Raw genomic sequence first — 13,790 nt, forward strand, 5'->3', positions numbered from 1 at the left:
AACTGTGTGTATTCCAACTAACTTTACCAATGGTATTTAGGACATAAGTGTTAGAATTTCAAAAAGACCGCTTCCTTCCCTTAGCAAATGCTCTCATTAAGGAAAACAAAACATACATTCACCCCTTACTTTATACTCTAAAGTTCTTTATTTTATAATTTTCTCAATTCTCTTTTACTTCAACAAAAATTACATAATGAATTATCTGTATCAGGTGTTACATATGGGAGATAGAGAAACTAGCAAGAATCAGTACTTCCCTCAGTATTGCCCTCAAACGCCAGAGCCTAACGACAGTGTCCTCAGTGTTAAAAGTTTTACAGACATTACTCGAACAGAAAGGAACCAACAGCTTGTAGCAGGGGAGAGATTTTCAAGAAGGGTTAATGCCTGATCTAAAACTGAGTATGAGGAAATTAAGAGTTCTTTTAAAAAAAAAAAAGGTTTATTTATTTTGAGAGAGAGAAAGAGTGCATGCATGAGCTGGGAGGAGAGGCAGAGGAGAGAGAGAAAATCAAGCAAGCTCTGAGCTGTCAGTGTAGAGCCCAATGCACAGGGCTCGATCCCACAAACTATGAGATCATGACCTGAGCTGAAATCAAGAATCGGATGCATAACCCACAGAGCCACCCAAGCACCCCAAGGAGGTTAAGAAGTCTAAAGAAATAGCAACATGTATCGAAACAAGAGACAATGGACAGTGCAGGAGATGGTTAATGGTTTGGTATGGTTAGGCTGAAGGACCTGGAAAGTCAACTCTCTTTCAAGTGGAATTTAACCATGGCTCTACTACTTTATAAAACTACTTTAACCTACCTGAAAATCTAATTCTTCATCTTGAAAATGAGAATAACAGTTCCTCTCCTTAGTGTTTCTGTGAAGACTGAGATACTATTAATAATACTTGTTGCAGTGCCTAGCATTTATTGAGCACACACACAATAAATGCCAGCCTTTATTTTGTGTCCTTGACTGGTGGGAGTTACTAAGAGAAGGAAGAGCTGAAGGCAATGCCAGGTTTCTCACTTGAATTACTGGCTAGATAAAATAGTCACCATGATATGGAACCCAAGAAAAGAAACAGGATGGTGGGCAGTGGAAAATAATGAAGTCATTTTTAGATACACTGTAGTGAAAACACCTGCAGGACACTGAGGTAAAAATTCCCAGCAAGCAATAGGAAATACAAATAAAAACCAAAGGGGAGGTTTCCCAGGAAAAGAGGCTCAAGATGGGCCAGATAGACTAGGAAATCTTCAGCCAATTAGTAATAGCTGAAAAAAAAGTGATTCCACAAGTGAGTAGCAGTGATCAGAAAGCTGGAAAGAAAAATAGGAGGTAGTGGTGTCACAGAAATTAACAAAGAAAAGCATTCTGAAGAGCAATCATAAGCCATTTCAAATAATGGATTGAAAAACGAACATTAAAGTTTATAATCAGGAGGACTGCAGTCAATTCAAGGAGAAAAACATTTAGGATAGGGGTGACTACAAGACACCTGTGGTAGCAACTGCAGTCACTGCGGATATAGGGCTTACCTCTTCTCTAGTTTCCCAAGACGCCTAGATGTGGAGAAGAAAACTGGACATGAGGATTTTTTTTTCTCTAACATAGGAGAAACTTGAATGTTTTAGAAATACTCTAAGAAGATTAGATACAAGAGAAAGGCTTTAGTATATGAAAAATGGACATGCAGGGGTGGACAGGGCATGAGATCTAGAGCAAAGGAAGTAAAATTAAGTTTGGGCAGGAGGAAGAACACTCCATTTGCTGAGAATGGGTGGGATAATAGTAATGTATGTAAAGTAAGTTTGTAATCATGGGAGGGGAATGAAAGAAGCAGGAAGCTCACTCATAATGAACTTTTGGTGACTTGACATGGAATCCACTGAAGAGTGTGATGTGATACAGATTTGGAATAACCACGGCAGGGGTGGGGGGTAGAAAATGGATGTATGGATGGATGGATAGATAGTGCTAGCTGAGATTCTAGTTCAGACTATGAGGGCTGTTAACTCTAGTTACTCAGATCTTAGTTTGGATGACTCAACTATGCCTCATTATCCTCTTCATATGGAACACCACAGGCCTTGGCCTATTTTAGAATGAATTTGAGGTCTTCTGCTATTTTAACATTTCACTAGCTTTGCTCCGGGCTCTCTCTCCTACTTGAGCTTTCTTTTGACCTCTAGAACTTTGCAATTTTATAGAACAGGCACTTCAAACTTTTTCCTTTACACATGACCTGGTAAAAGGAAGCTAGTTTTTCCTACAGTTCATAACAACTGAAAATACAAAATCTTATTTATTTACTTTGGGGTTCCTATTTTAAAGTTTGAATTAAAATTATTTTCCTTGCCATTAAATTATGTCTCCTACTCCATTCTTAACCCCGAAACACATTTCCCAGGCTTGGCAAGGAAGCCACTTTGGATTCACGATATAAAAGGAGAAGTGAAATAAACACAATGGGCTTTACAGTCATTTTATTTTTTTTTAATAATTTTAAATAACCTCATGGTAAACTTTCCTGCTTATTCAAATAGGTAGCCTTTAGTTGAACTTTCATTGCTACTTTAGTGTCATTATTCATTCATTAAAACTCAGATATACAGTAAGAGTTAATAAGTTTATCAATTAGGTATGAAGTAGTTCTTTGTGTTCCAAAATTGAGATCTAATTTTTAGAAATGGGTGTCATATCCTTAAGGCTATTAAACTAACCAATTAGAATGGAACTATGTGAATAGACAAGCCTACCCAACCTAATATATATATTTTTTATGCCCAAATTAAAAATCTTTTGTAAGCACTACCTAATTTCAGACCATATGATCCACAAAGCTAAAAATGGCCCCTGACAGAAAAAGTGCGCTGACTTGTCTTAAAAGTCTAGTCCATATTCAAAGTGTAGTCCACAGACCAGCAATATATAAGCAATGCCTGGGAATTTCTCAGAAACTCAGAATTTCAGATCCCACCCCAGACATAATGAATCAAAATCTCGATTTTCAGCGAGATCTTCTGGTGATTCTAAAAGCTTCAAAGTAAATACTGATGGTCTCTATTTGGAAATCTATAAATTAGCAAGGAGATTTCTAACCAGACCATCACTTCAGAAGTCTGTACCGATTACTTTCTATACCAAAAGTTCAAATTTATTGTAATTTTAAAGAAATAAGTTGAACGAATAATTATAAAACCTGTTTATGGTATCATGTTCTAAATAGATTTTATGACTTCTTTAAAATATTATATGACAGGGAACTCAAGAAATCAAGCAAAAGACTACATGGGAAGAAAAATTTCTCTTATTTCTCTCTTCCTATTATATTTTTACCTTGCTAGCATAGTGGCTACACACTGGGTATATAAGTGTGTATACATACATACATTCAAAATAACCTATTAGTATAAAAAGATGGCAAAATATTTTTGGAATGAAGCATCAAAGAATAAAATTAAAACTTTTTTTTAAAATATAATTTATTGTCAAATTGGTTTCCATAACAACACCCAAGTGCTCATCCCAACAAATTAAAACTATCTTATTAGTTAGTTTACCAGATTTTAAAGTATAGTTATATCTGGGTAGAGTGATATATTTCAAATGCATACACAAATATAAACCATATACACACATATTCACATTCGTATATAGTCACAAGATTTTACTAATACAGAAATAATTATAAAAATAACATGTGCTAGGGGCGCCTGGGTGGCTCAGTCGGTTAAGTGTCCGACTTCAGCTCAGGTCATGATCTCTCACTCTGTGAGTTTGAGCCCCGCATCGAGCTCTGTGCTGCCAGTTCAGAGCCTGGAGCCTGCTTCAGATTCTGTGTCTCCCTCTCTCTCTGCCCCTCCCCCACTCATGCTGTCTCTATCAAAAAATGAATAAACATGGGGCGCCTGGGTGGCTCAGTTGGTTAAGTGTCCGACTTCAGCTCAGGTCACGATCTCACGGTCTGTGAGTTCGAGCCCCACGTAGGGCTCTGGGCTGATGGCTCAGAGCCTGGAGACTGCTTCTGATTCTGTGCCTCCCTCTCTCTCTGCCCCTCCCCCATTCACGCTCTGTCTCTCTCTGTCTCAAAAATAAATAAACTTAAAAAAACAAAACAAAACAAAAAAAAAGCTGCTGAGAATTCAACTCAGTTTAAAAAAAATGAATAAACGTTAAAAAAATTAAACAAAAACAATAACATGTGCTGTATGATTATGGTTTTGTAAAAAAAGAAAATATTTGCATGTGTATAGATTTTTTTTTTTAAATATGGAGGTAAACTAGCCTGTTAACACTAGTTATATTTCAGGGTTATTTAAAATCAGACTCTGGAAGCCTTTTACCTTCAAAATTATATAATTCTGTGTTTTATGATGAGTTTTTAAGAATTCTATAATCACAATAAAAAATCAGTAAGGAGAAATTTTAAGATACAATCACTGTCTCAATAATTTTCTAAATTACTGAAAAATACAAAATGCTTTTAAAATATAAAGTCATTAGGGAGACCTGGGTGGCTCAGTCTGTTAAGCATCCGACTCTCAATTTCAGCTCAGGTCATGATATCATGGTTCACAATATTGAGCCCCACATCAGGCTCTGCTCTGATGCTGAGCTTTCTTGGGATTCTCTCTCTCCCTCAAAATAAATAAATAAACATTAAAAAAAATAATAAAATAAAATATAAAGTCATTAGAAACATGACTGTGTATGTACTTCAGGATTTCATGATAATTCTAAGGTAATAATTATCTGGATAAACACTTAAAAGATGTAAAAAATGAGGAAATACTTAATGTTGAACTGTAACGTATCATTCTTAAAAATACATAGGAGCTGATGGTGCACATTTTGAGCATTTGCTCCATTGCCCCATTACCCTTGTAATTAATCTAATGTTTTGCATTATAAGTATCAGTTAATAAAATATATACCATCTTAAAGGAAAAATTTGCTCATTTATCAATCTACACACTAGTAAACTATGTTATAAGAGAATTTAGAATTTCAACTTTAAGGGTTTCCTCATTTTTTTTTTTAATTTTTAAATATTTTTTTTCATGTTTATTTATTTTTGAGAGAGAGAGAGAGGGAACGTGGGGAAGGGGCAGAGAGAGGGAGATACAGAATCCAAAGCAGGCTCCAGGCTCTGAGCTGTCAGGACAGAGCCCGATGCAGGGCTTGACCACATAAACCATGAGATCATGACCTAAGCCAAAGTCAGATGCTTAACAGACTGAGCCACCCAAGTGCCCCTAGGGTTTCTTCATTTTTAAAAAGACTTTATTCTCCTTAGCATTTTAGTTTCCTAGCCATACTGCCAACTTCTATGGTCCTACTTCCACTTCTATAGCATAAGGATGGTCTGCATGAGGTCTTTAATCCCTTCTGGATCTCCATTCTGCAGTAAGTATGCTTCCATATATACAGTAAAGTCTTTTATCTAGAATTTTACCAACTGGAAATTTTAGTTGAGTCCCAATCCTATGCTTTGCCAGTGCAATAATAACTAATGTAATGACCTATGAGCACTGAAAGATCCTAAAGATGAGAAAAGTTCTTTAAAATGAAATTTCATATATATACATTTTAAAATCTCTAATTGTACTACAATTCCTTGAAAATCAGTCTAAGGGAAATACAAGTATTATCTGGTTGGATGAAGTACATATTAAGCGACAGTTTATTTTACTTATATACATATATAGCAGTCTACTTGGCTGCAAATTGAATGTCAGACATTTTAACTTTATTTACCAGTGTGTTGAGGTAGAAAAAATGCCCTCAAACATCCATCTGTGCTAAGCACTATCTTGATTAAACAAAGTCCATATTCCATAAAAAGCTGGGAAAATAGTACAAAAGATAAAGAATAACAGGATTCCCAAGCTTTTAGACTTCATGAGTCAGTTTCAAAAATTTTTTTTTTGAAAAAAGGAAGTAAATGACACCATGTTTTGCCAATTTATTTTGCCAAGAACTGTGTTTGAAAACCATTACCATCTAGGGCCACCTGGGTGGCTCAGTTGGTTGAGAGTCCGACTTTGGCTTAGGTCATGATCTCACAGTTTGTGAGTTTGAGCCCCACATCAGACTTTCTGCTGTCAGAAAAGAGCCCACTTGAGATCTTCTGTCCCCCTCACTCTCTGCCCTTCTCCCGCTCTGTACACGTGCTCTCTCTCTCAAAAATAAACATAAGGAAAAAAAAGAAAACCATTACCATCTAACATCAGCATTATTTCATGAAAGAAAGAGTACCTATATCAAAAGAATAAAAAGGGAAGAAAAGAATGGAAGGGATAAAATCTCAAAATAAATAAAAATTACCAAAAACAATATAATTGGCAGCCGGTAGCAGGCCAAGTCCACATTCAGCTTGAAGGATCTCAATTAAGAAAAGAAATACTCGGGGCGCCTGGGTGGCGCAGTCGGTTAAGCGTCCGACTTCAGCCAGGTCACGATCTCGCGGTCCGTGAGTTCGAGCCCCGCGTCAGGCTCTGGGCTGATGGCTCGGAGCCTGGAGCCTGTTTCCGATTCTGTGTCTCCCTCTCTCTCTGCCCCTCCCCCGTTCATGCTCTGTCTCTCTCTGTCCCAAAAATAAATAAAAAACATTAAAAAAAAAATTTTTTTAAAAAAAAGAAAAGAAATACTCTGGCACCATGACTGCTTTTTCACCTAATGTATCTGTTGCTTTAATCAGTAAACTTACATTCATTGCCTATGAGGACAGATATGATTGTTTTTATCTCATTTTAGAGAGGAGGAAATTAAGGCTTAGAGACACTGACTGACTTGCTCAAAAGTTCTTCTGCCAGTAAGCCCTTTCATATACCAGGCTGCCTCTTATAATTTACAAAGACTGTTGACACATAAAAAGTTCCAAGAACAAAACTGGCAAGTATTAGGTAATTCTCATCAGTGATGTTCTATGCATATGGATACTTGCCTTTTCAGTAGCCCATACATAAAACATTGTAAATTACCATAAGCAAAACCCATAGCAAACATGTACAAAGCAAATACTCATTGCTATATTACAAGGAAACCAAGAATAGTTAATATGATTTCTTATGGACTTTGTTACGTCTATTTAAGTATCCATTCAAAACAGTAATGGAATATATTTTATAAGACACGCATGACTTTAACTCTTCACCTCAAGAAGCCACAGTGCAGGACCATCAATATATTCATTAATAGTGATCATAGGGATGACTCCAAATAGTGCCTAGATAATGAAACTTAATAATATTCAAATATCAAGGCCAAGTTCTTGATCTATCTCTTTTGTCACTAGCTTTTCTCTCCTATTGCAATTAGCCATCTGACATGTTTCATTAGTCCAAGGCAATAAAGAATCTGACTCAACAAAGAAGCAAGCTCTCCAAAATCTGTATGAAAGAAGAGTAGAGTCAACTTACTGTACTCAATTAAGTGTGGATGGAAAAGGAACTTCTAATTTAAATACTAAATCACCCACTTTTCTTTACCTCTAAGACTTCTACTACTGCCCAAGACTCATAATCTCATTTCTATTATGATTTTTACTGTTCTATCTGTCCATATCTTAACCCTCAAGAATTAAAGCCCCCAAGGACAAGAAGAACAAGAAGTTAGAGAAAACTCTTTAATAACAGAAAAATAAATCTAGTTTTGAATAGAGAAAGAATATTATAATACAGGAATGTCAATCCTGGAGGAATATTTTACTCATTGTCTGCTTCACATCTACAACAACACATACTCATATACAAACATAATGAAAATTCAAATATTTCAGCATCTAGTTATATCCAGGACACCATACATAGAAAATAAGTAACAGATCATGTGTTCTTTTGGTAAAATAATGACCAAAAACAGTTTATCAGAAAGCAATTCAAACAAAAACCAACTGTTCCTTTTTTTTTTCTTACTTCTAATTTACTTTGCAGATTCCAAATAGCACTGTAAGTTAATATACTTAAAAAAAAAAAAAAAAGACTTTGTAGAAATAAATTAATTAAAACATTTTTTTAATGTTTATTTTTGAGAGAGAGAAGAAGACACAGAGTGTGAGCAGGGGTGGGGTGGGGAGAGAGGGAGACACAGAATCCAAAGCAGGCTCCAGGCTCTCAGCTGTCAGCAGAGTCTGATGCGGGGCTCGAACCCACCAACCGTGAGATCATGACCTGAGCCGAAGTCAGATGCTTAACAGACTGAGCCACTCAGGTGCCCCCAAATAAATTAATTTTTAATTAAATTAAAAGCATGTGATTTTTCAAACTATCTTGATATTTACCAAATATCATTTGTGACGGGAAAATGATGTAACAAGGTGGATAACTTACAGTCATCTTGACAAAAACGACTAACAGTTCCAGAAGGTAACATATAGTCCCTGGTTTGTATATTAACTATGAAATAATGCCAAATTCTATAGATGATATTTAAAGCAGCTTTAGAGAAAAGACACTACTCTTTTTGCTGGCACGTTCTTAGAAATCATTACATAATACCAATAATTCAAAGTGTCCCTACTTTTTGACCATGAACCCCACATCAAATAAGCCATAATTACAACCAATTCATTCTATCCTCACAAAGACTCATCTTCACTTATAAGATTCAAGATGATATAGATTTATGAAGAACTGATACTTTCTCCAAAATCTACAATATTGTGAATGCATAAAATGTTATTTACACAATATTTCTCAACAAGAAGAAAAATTATTTAAAAGCAGGTTCTCAACAAGAGATTCAATAATCCAGACTTTGGACTCAGCTAGCCAATTCACCAGAAATCTTACTTCATACTACCTTTGACCATCATGAGGTTAGAAATTTCCAGTAATATTTGATTTCTATAACAAAGTTAGTCCATCCTTAATAACTTTACACATATGTATTGATTTTTTTTCTCCTTGAAAATAAGTCTCTGTGGGTATTTCTACCACAAAATAATAATCCTATCCCTACAAAGTTTAACTTGTTGGCTGTAAGTTACAGTCACATGCTGTTAAATTTTAATTTTTATCTGTGCATTTTTTCATGCCAACAATAAGATTTTTGTTAATTAACACTATTGACTGCAATGAAGTAACACTTTTAACTTAAGAATGTTGGCCCATTCCATGCTGACAGTGCAGGGCTTGCTTGGGATTCTCTCTCTCCCTCTTTCTCTGCCCCTCCCCTGCTTACACAAAAGGTGCTCACTCTCAAAATAAATAAATACACATTGAAAAAAAAAAAAAAAAAAGAATGTTGGCCTTTCAGTGGTACCTGGGTGGTTCAGATGGTTAAACATCTGGTTCTTGGTTTTGGCTCAGGTCATGATCTTGCAGTTCATGGGTTCAAGCCACACACTGGGCTTCATGCTGATAGTGCATAGCTGGCTTGGAATTCTCTCTCCCTCTCTCTCTCTGCCCCTCCCCCACTAGCACTCAGGCTCTCTTAAAATAAATAAATAAAGTTAAAAAAAAAAAAAGAATGTTGGCCCTTGACCCCTGACTCTTAATTAAATTACTGTAGTACAAATTTAATGACTTTTTTCACTATTTTCCATATTACTGTTATTAAATATTTTATTTCATAATTACAAAACCAATAAGCTTTCTACACTGTGTTGTTAAATCCATCACTTACATTATATTTTTCTTCTAAATTTATTTCTAGACTATATAGTAACATTTCTATCCTAGGTGGGACATTTTAATAATTAAATGTTTTATTTTTAATTTTTTTTAATGTTTATTTATTTTTGAGAGAGAGAGACAGACAGACACACACACACACACACACACACACACACACACACACACACACACGGGGCGTGACCTGGAAAGGGGCAGAGAGAAAGGGAGACATAGAACCTGATGCAGGCTCCATGCTCTGAGCTGTCATCCCAGAGCCCAATGTGAGGCTCAAACTCTCATGAACCACAAGATTATGACCTGAGCCAAAGTCTGACGCTCAACTGAGCTACCCAGGTGCCCCAACAATTAATTAAATGGTTTTTATTTTTAGCATGCTGAATAACTATAAACCTGCAGCTATATCATTGCACCACTAGATGGGGCACAAGTAATGTGAAATGTGCAGAGTAGTCTAAAGTGGAAAACACTGGTCACTAAAGAAAAAACAATGGAGAAAAAAGACAGTGAGAAGTTAAGAACAGGTTTTGATTGGATTTGGCTGTATCACATGGGCAAAACTGCCACAAAGCAAAAGCTCCAATGAGTGCTTCAACTGTCAATAAATGAAGCTGTTTCAATTAGTGAATTACCTCCTTTTGATTCATTTCATAATTCAAAGTAGGTGGGCTTAGCTAGTATGGCAAAGAACACTAAACATAGAGTCAGGCGTTAGCTATGTTACATGCAAATTATTTGACTTTGTGCAACTTGCTTAAATTCCCCAGGCCTCAATTTCTTCATCTGTTAAAAAATGAAGTGCCTGAACTAATGATAATACCTAAGGGTGGCTTAGCAGGGACTTGGTTCCCTCATAATCTTTATTATTTCCCTAGCAATCCTAGAACATGCATTCACTGTTAGGAAAATTGCAGCTTTAAGGCACATCTATCCATATCTAACTTCCTTTCCAATCAGGAGAACTCAAATAAATGCAGTATCTTTGCATGGGTAGGTCAAATACCTAGATGCATTAACTCCTACAAACTGTAATTAAATTGGATAATCACATATGAAATACTGTTTACATACACACTGTCATATTTGCCTGGTTGGAAACCACTGAGCAAACTGAATGAATGAATGATGAAAACTAATGTGAAGTGAACTGGAGATGTTGATTAAGTAGCATAGAACAGTAAAAATTAATTATAAAGTAGCAAGAAGTGGGGAAAGCCTATATAGATACTTCAAAGAATCTAAACTTACTGCCTCATTATTTAACATAGTAACATATTTTCAGAAGAAAATAATTTAAAAGTATAATTGTTCCAAATACACAAAGAAAATGATTGTTTTCTAATAAACAACTCTGTGTGTGTTAACATTGCAGTATACCTTTTAACTCAGCAAAGTTTGCAAAGTCAGTATAACAATCTTTCTTCAAAATATGCCTTCAAAATAAATTTTTTTTTAACATTTATTCATTTTTGAGAGACAGAGAGAGCGAGCATGAGTGGGGGAGAGGCAGAGGGAGAGCAAGACACAGCATCCAAAGCAGGCTCCAGGCTCTGAGCTGTCAGCACAGAGCCTGACGCGGGGCTTGAACCCACGAACCGTGAGATCATGACCTGAGCTGAAGTTGGGCGTTCAATGGACTGAGCCACCCAGGCACCCCTCAAAATATGCCTTTTGAGCGACGCCTGGGTGGCTCAGTCAGTTAAGCATCCAATTCTTGATTTTGGCTTAGGTCATGATCTCACAGTTCATGGGATTGAGCCTCGCATCAGGCTCTGCACTCACGGCTCGGAGCCTGCTTGGGATTCTCTCTCCCCCTCTCTCTCTAAAAATAAACTTAAAAAAATAAATAAAGGCATTATTTTAAAATATGCCTTTTGAAGTCTATTAAATACCTGTCTAAAAATATCCCTTGCAAAATTCTTTATCTTTTATTTCCTAAAGGTCTTGTGCTTATGTAAAAGTGAAAATTTCTAAATTATATGTGCTATGGACTATGTTTGTACCCCCATCCACATTCTCTTCTCCATTTATGTTACAAACTTTAGCCCCCAATGTGATGGAATTAGGAGGCGGGGCCTCTGGGGGGCCTTTGTCTTTGAATTTTCAACTAAGGACTTGTACTTTCATATAATCACGAAAAATATTTATATTAACATCATTGCTTAAGTTATAAAAGAATACAGAGCCTGTTACAAATATATTTGTATAAAAGTGTGATATTGCAAATTAATGAAATACATTAATCTGATTTCTAAGAAAATAGAGTCTGAAGATTTAAACTTGATCTCAAAGGAGAAAAGTTGTTTCCCTGTACAAGTTCTCACTCTACTGGTGACACAGAGAATAAACTTATTCTGACATTTCTGAAGCACAGTAATTGCATTATTTTCCACAAGCACTAGAGGGCAGGGTTTTCACTATAAAACCCCGTTTCACCAATTATCATTGAATTATATGCATTTTTTGGTATGTGGTTTCTGTTAATATGCAATCCCCTATCACTAAATTTATTATATGCCTTATCTGTATCAACACATGATAATATTAAATTACATTTTCATCATGGTCTTGATATATTTAATAGCTGATTTAGCATATATAAAATTACCTAACATACATGTGGAAAGGAATTTAAATATATACATATGTACATACAATGTATATTTCAAAACTGTGGTTTTTAGGACTGTGTTAACAAACATACCATCTAAGTCTCTAATCTGGCACTATCTCATATTAAAATTGAATGACTAATAACACTGAAAACTGAGGTCCATTGTTACTGGTTCTAGTTTAATAAAAAAAGCAAAGATACTTTTTAAGAAACTAAATGCTCTGAGCATTCCAGGTATTTCAGAGAACACTGAAATGCTTTTCTGTAACTCCAAAAGCTTCTATCTATGAGGCCTGTGAATTCTTGTATGGGTAAAAGAATCTGTGAGGGAAAACAGTATTTCAGGAAGAGAAAACCGTAAGAGTAAAGTCATGGCATCTCAAAAGTACAGTTTATTCAGGGAATGCCAGGGTAATCTGATATATGGCTATAGAAAAGGGTGCACTGGAGAAATAGCTGAAGATAAAGTTGGAAAAGTAAGGAAGGATCATTTGAGGACAGACTGTTATGCTGTACTTGGGAGTTGGACATCATTTTGAAGGCAATGGGAAAGTCACTGAAGACTTTTAAGCAAGGGAAGAGCTGCGACAGAGATCTGTTTTTACAGAGGTAACAAAATACAGGACGAATATGAAGAGTGAAAGCTTGGAGTAGAGGAGACCAAGGAGTGAAGTGCACAGGCTAAGGCCTTAAAAAGGGCAAAAACACTGAGGGTGCAAAGACAAAGTATTCCAGTAACATTTCCAAAAACAGGAATGGCTAGACTTGGCAAAGGATAAATACAGTGAATACGGGTTTCAAGCCTTGATAACTGGATGGAGTGATGTCTTTAAGACAAGCTAGAGTGTAAGTAATTTTAAGTGCAAGGTGTTTTCTGATATCCAGGCTACAAGATCTACTAAATAGCTACAAATATAAGGCTGAAAATCCAGAGGGAAGTGTGATATAAAGAAATAAAAAGCAAAAATAAGATGTTTTTTTGGTGGCTTATAAAAGGAGTCTCATTATATTATTGACATTAGATGCATACCTCTTATTACCAAGTAATTAATGTCATCAAGCATCAAGAATATGAATTTGAACTGAACACAGTATCACACAGGAAAATAAACTTTGCAAATGAATGGTAGTCACGTAAACTATGGGATGGCATTGCACTATTAGGAACAACTTATTCAATTATTACTCATTATCCACTTTGAACACACACATACAAAATGTATTGCCAAGTATGATTTATGTTTCATGTACAGATAGGGATTTATTAAGACATTTAAGATACACAAACAAATTTCATCTGAAGTAAAGCCACAAGTTTTAAAGACAGATTTATAAGACAGAAAAATATGAGCTTACTAATAAAGAAAGCTGGTAATAACAATTACTAATAAATATCATTAGTAGGGGCAGGAAGCTTAGTCAGTTAAGCATCTGACTTCAGCTCAGGTCATGATCTTATGGTGTGTGAGTCTGAGCCCCATGCTGGGCTGTGTGCTCTCAGCACAGAGCTTGGATCCTCTGTCCCCTTCTCTCTCTGT

At 35.8% G+C, this 13,790-nt stretch overlaps 1 protein-coding gene across 3 annotated transcripts in view; it reads right to left on the reverse strand.

Moving 5' to 3' along the window:
• The window catches only part of ARL6IP6 (ADP ribosylation factor like GTPase 6 interacting protein 6), a 40,948-nt gene that overhangs the window by 13,093 nt on the left and 14,065 nt on the right, over nt 1-13,790 (reverse strand). The gene's annotated exons all lie outside the window — the stretch shown is intronic.

This window comes from Neofelis nebulosa, chromosome 2 (genome assembly GCF_028018385.1).
Source record: "Neofelis nebulosa isolate mNeoNeb1 chromosome 2, mNeoNeb1.pri, whole genome shotgun sequence".
Taxonomy (NCBI): Eukaryota; Metazoa; Chordata; class Mammalia; order Carnivora; family Felidae; genus Neofelis; species Neofelis nebulosa.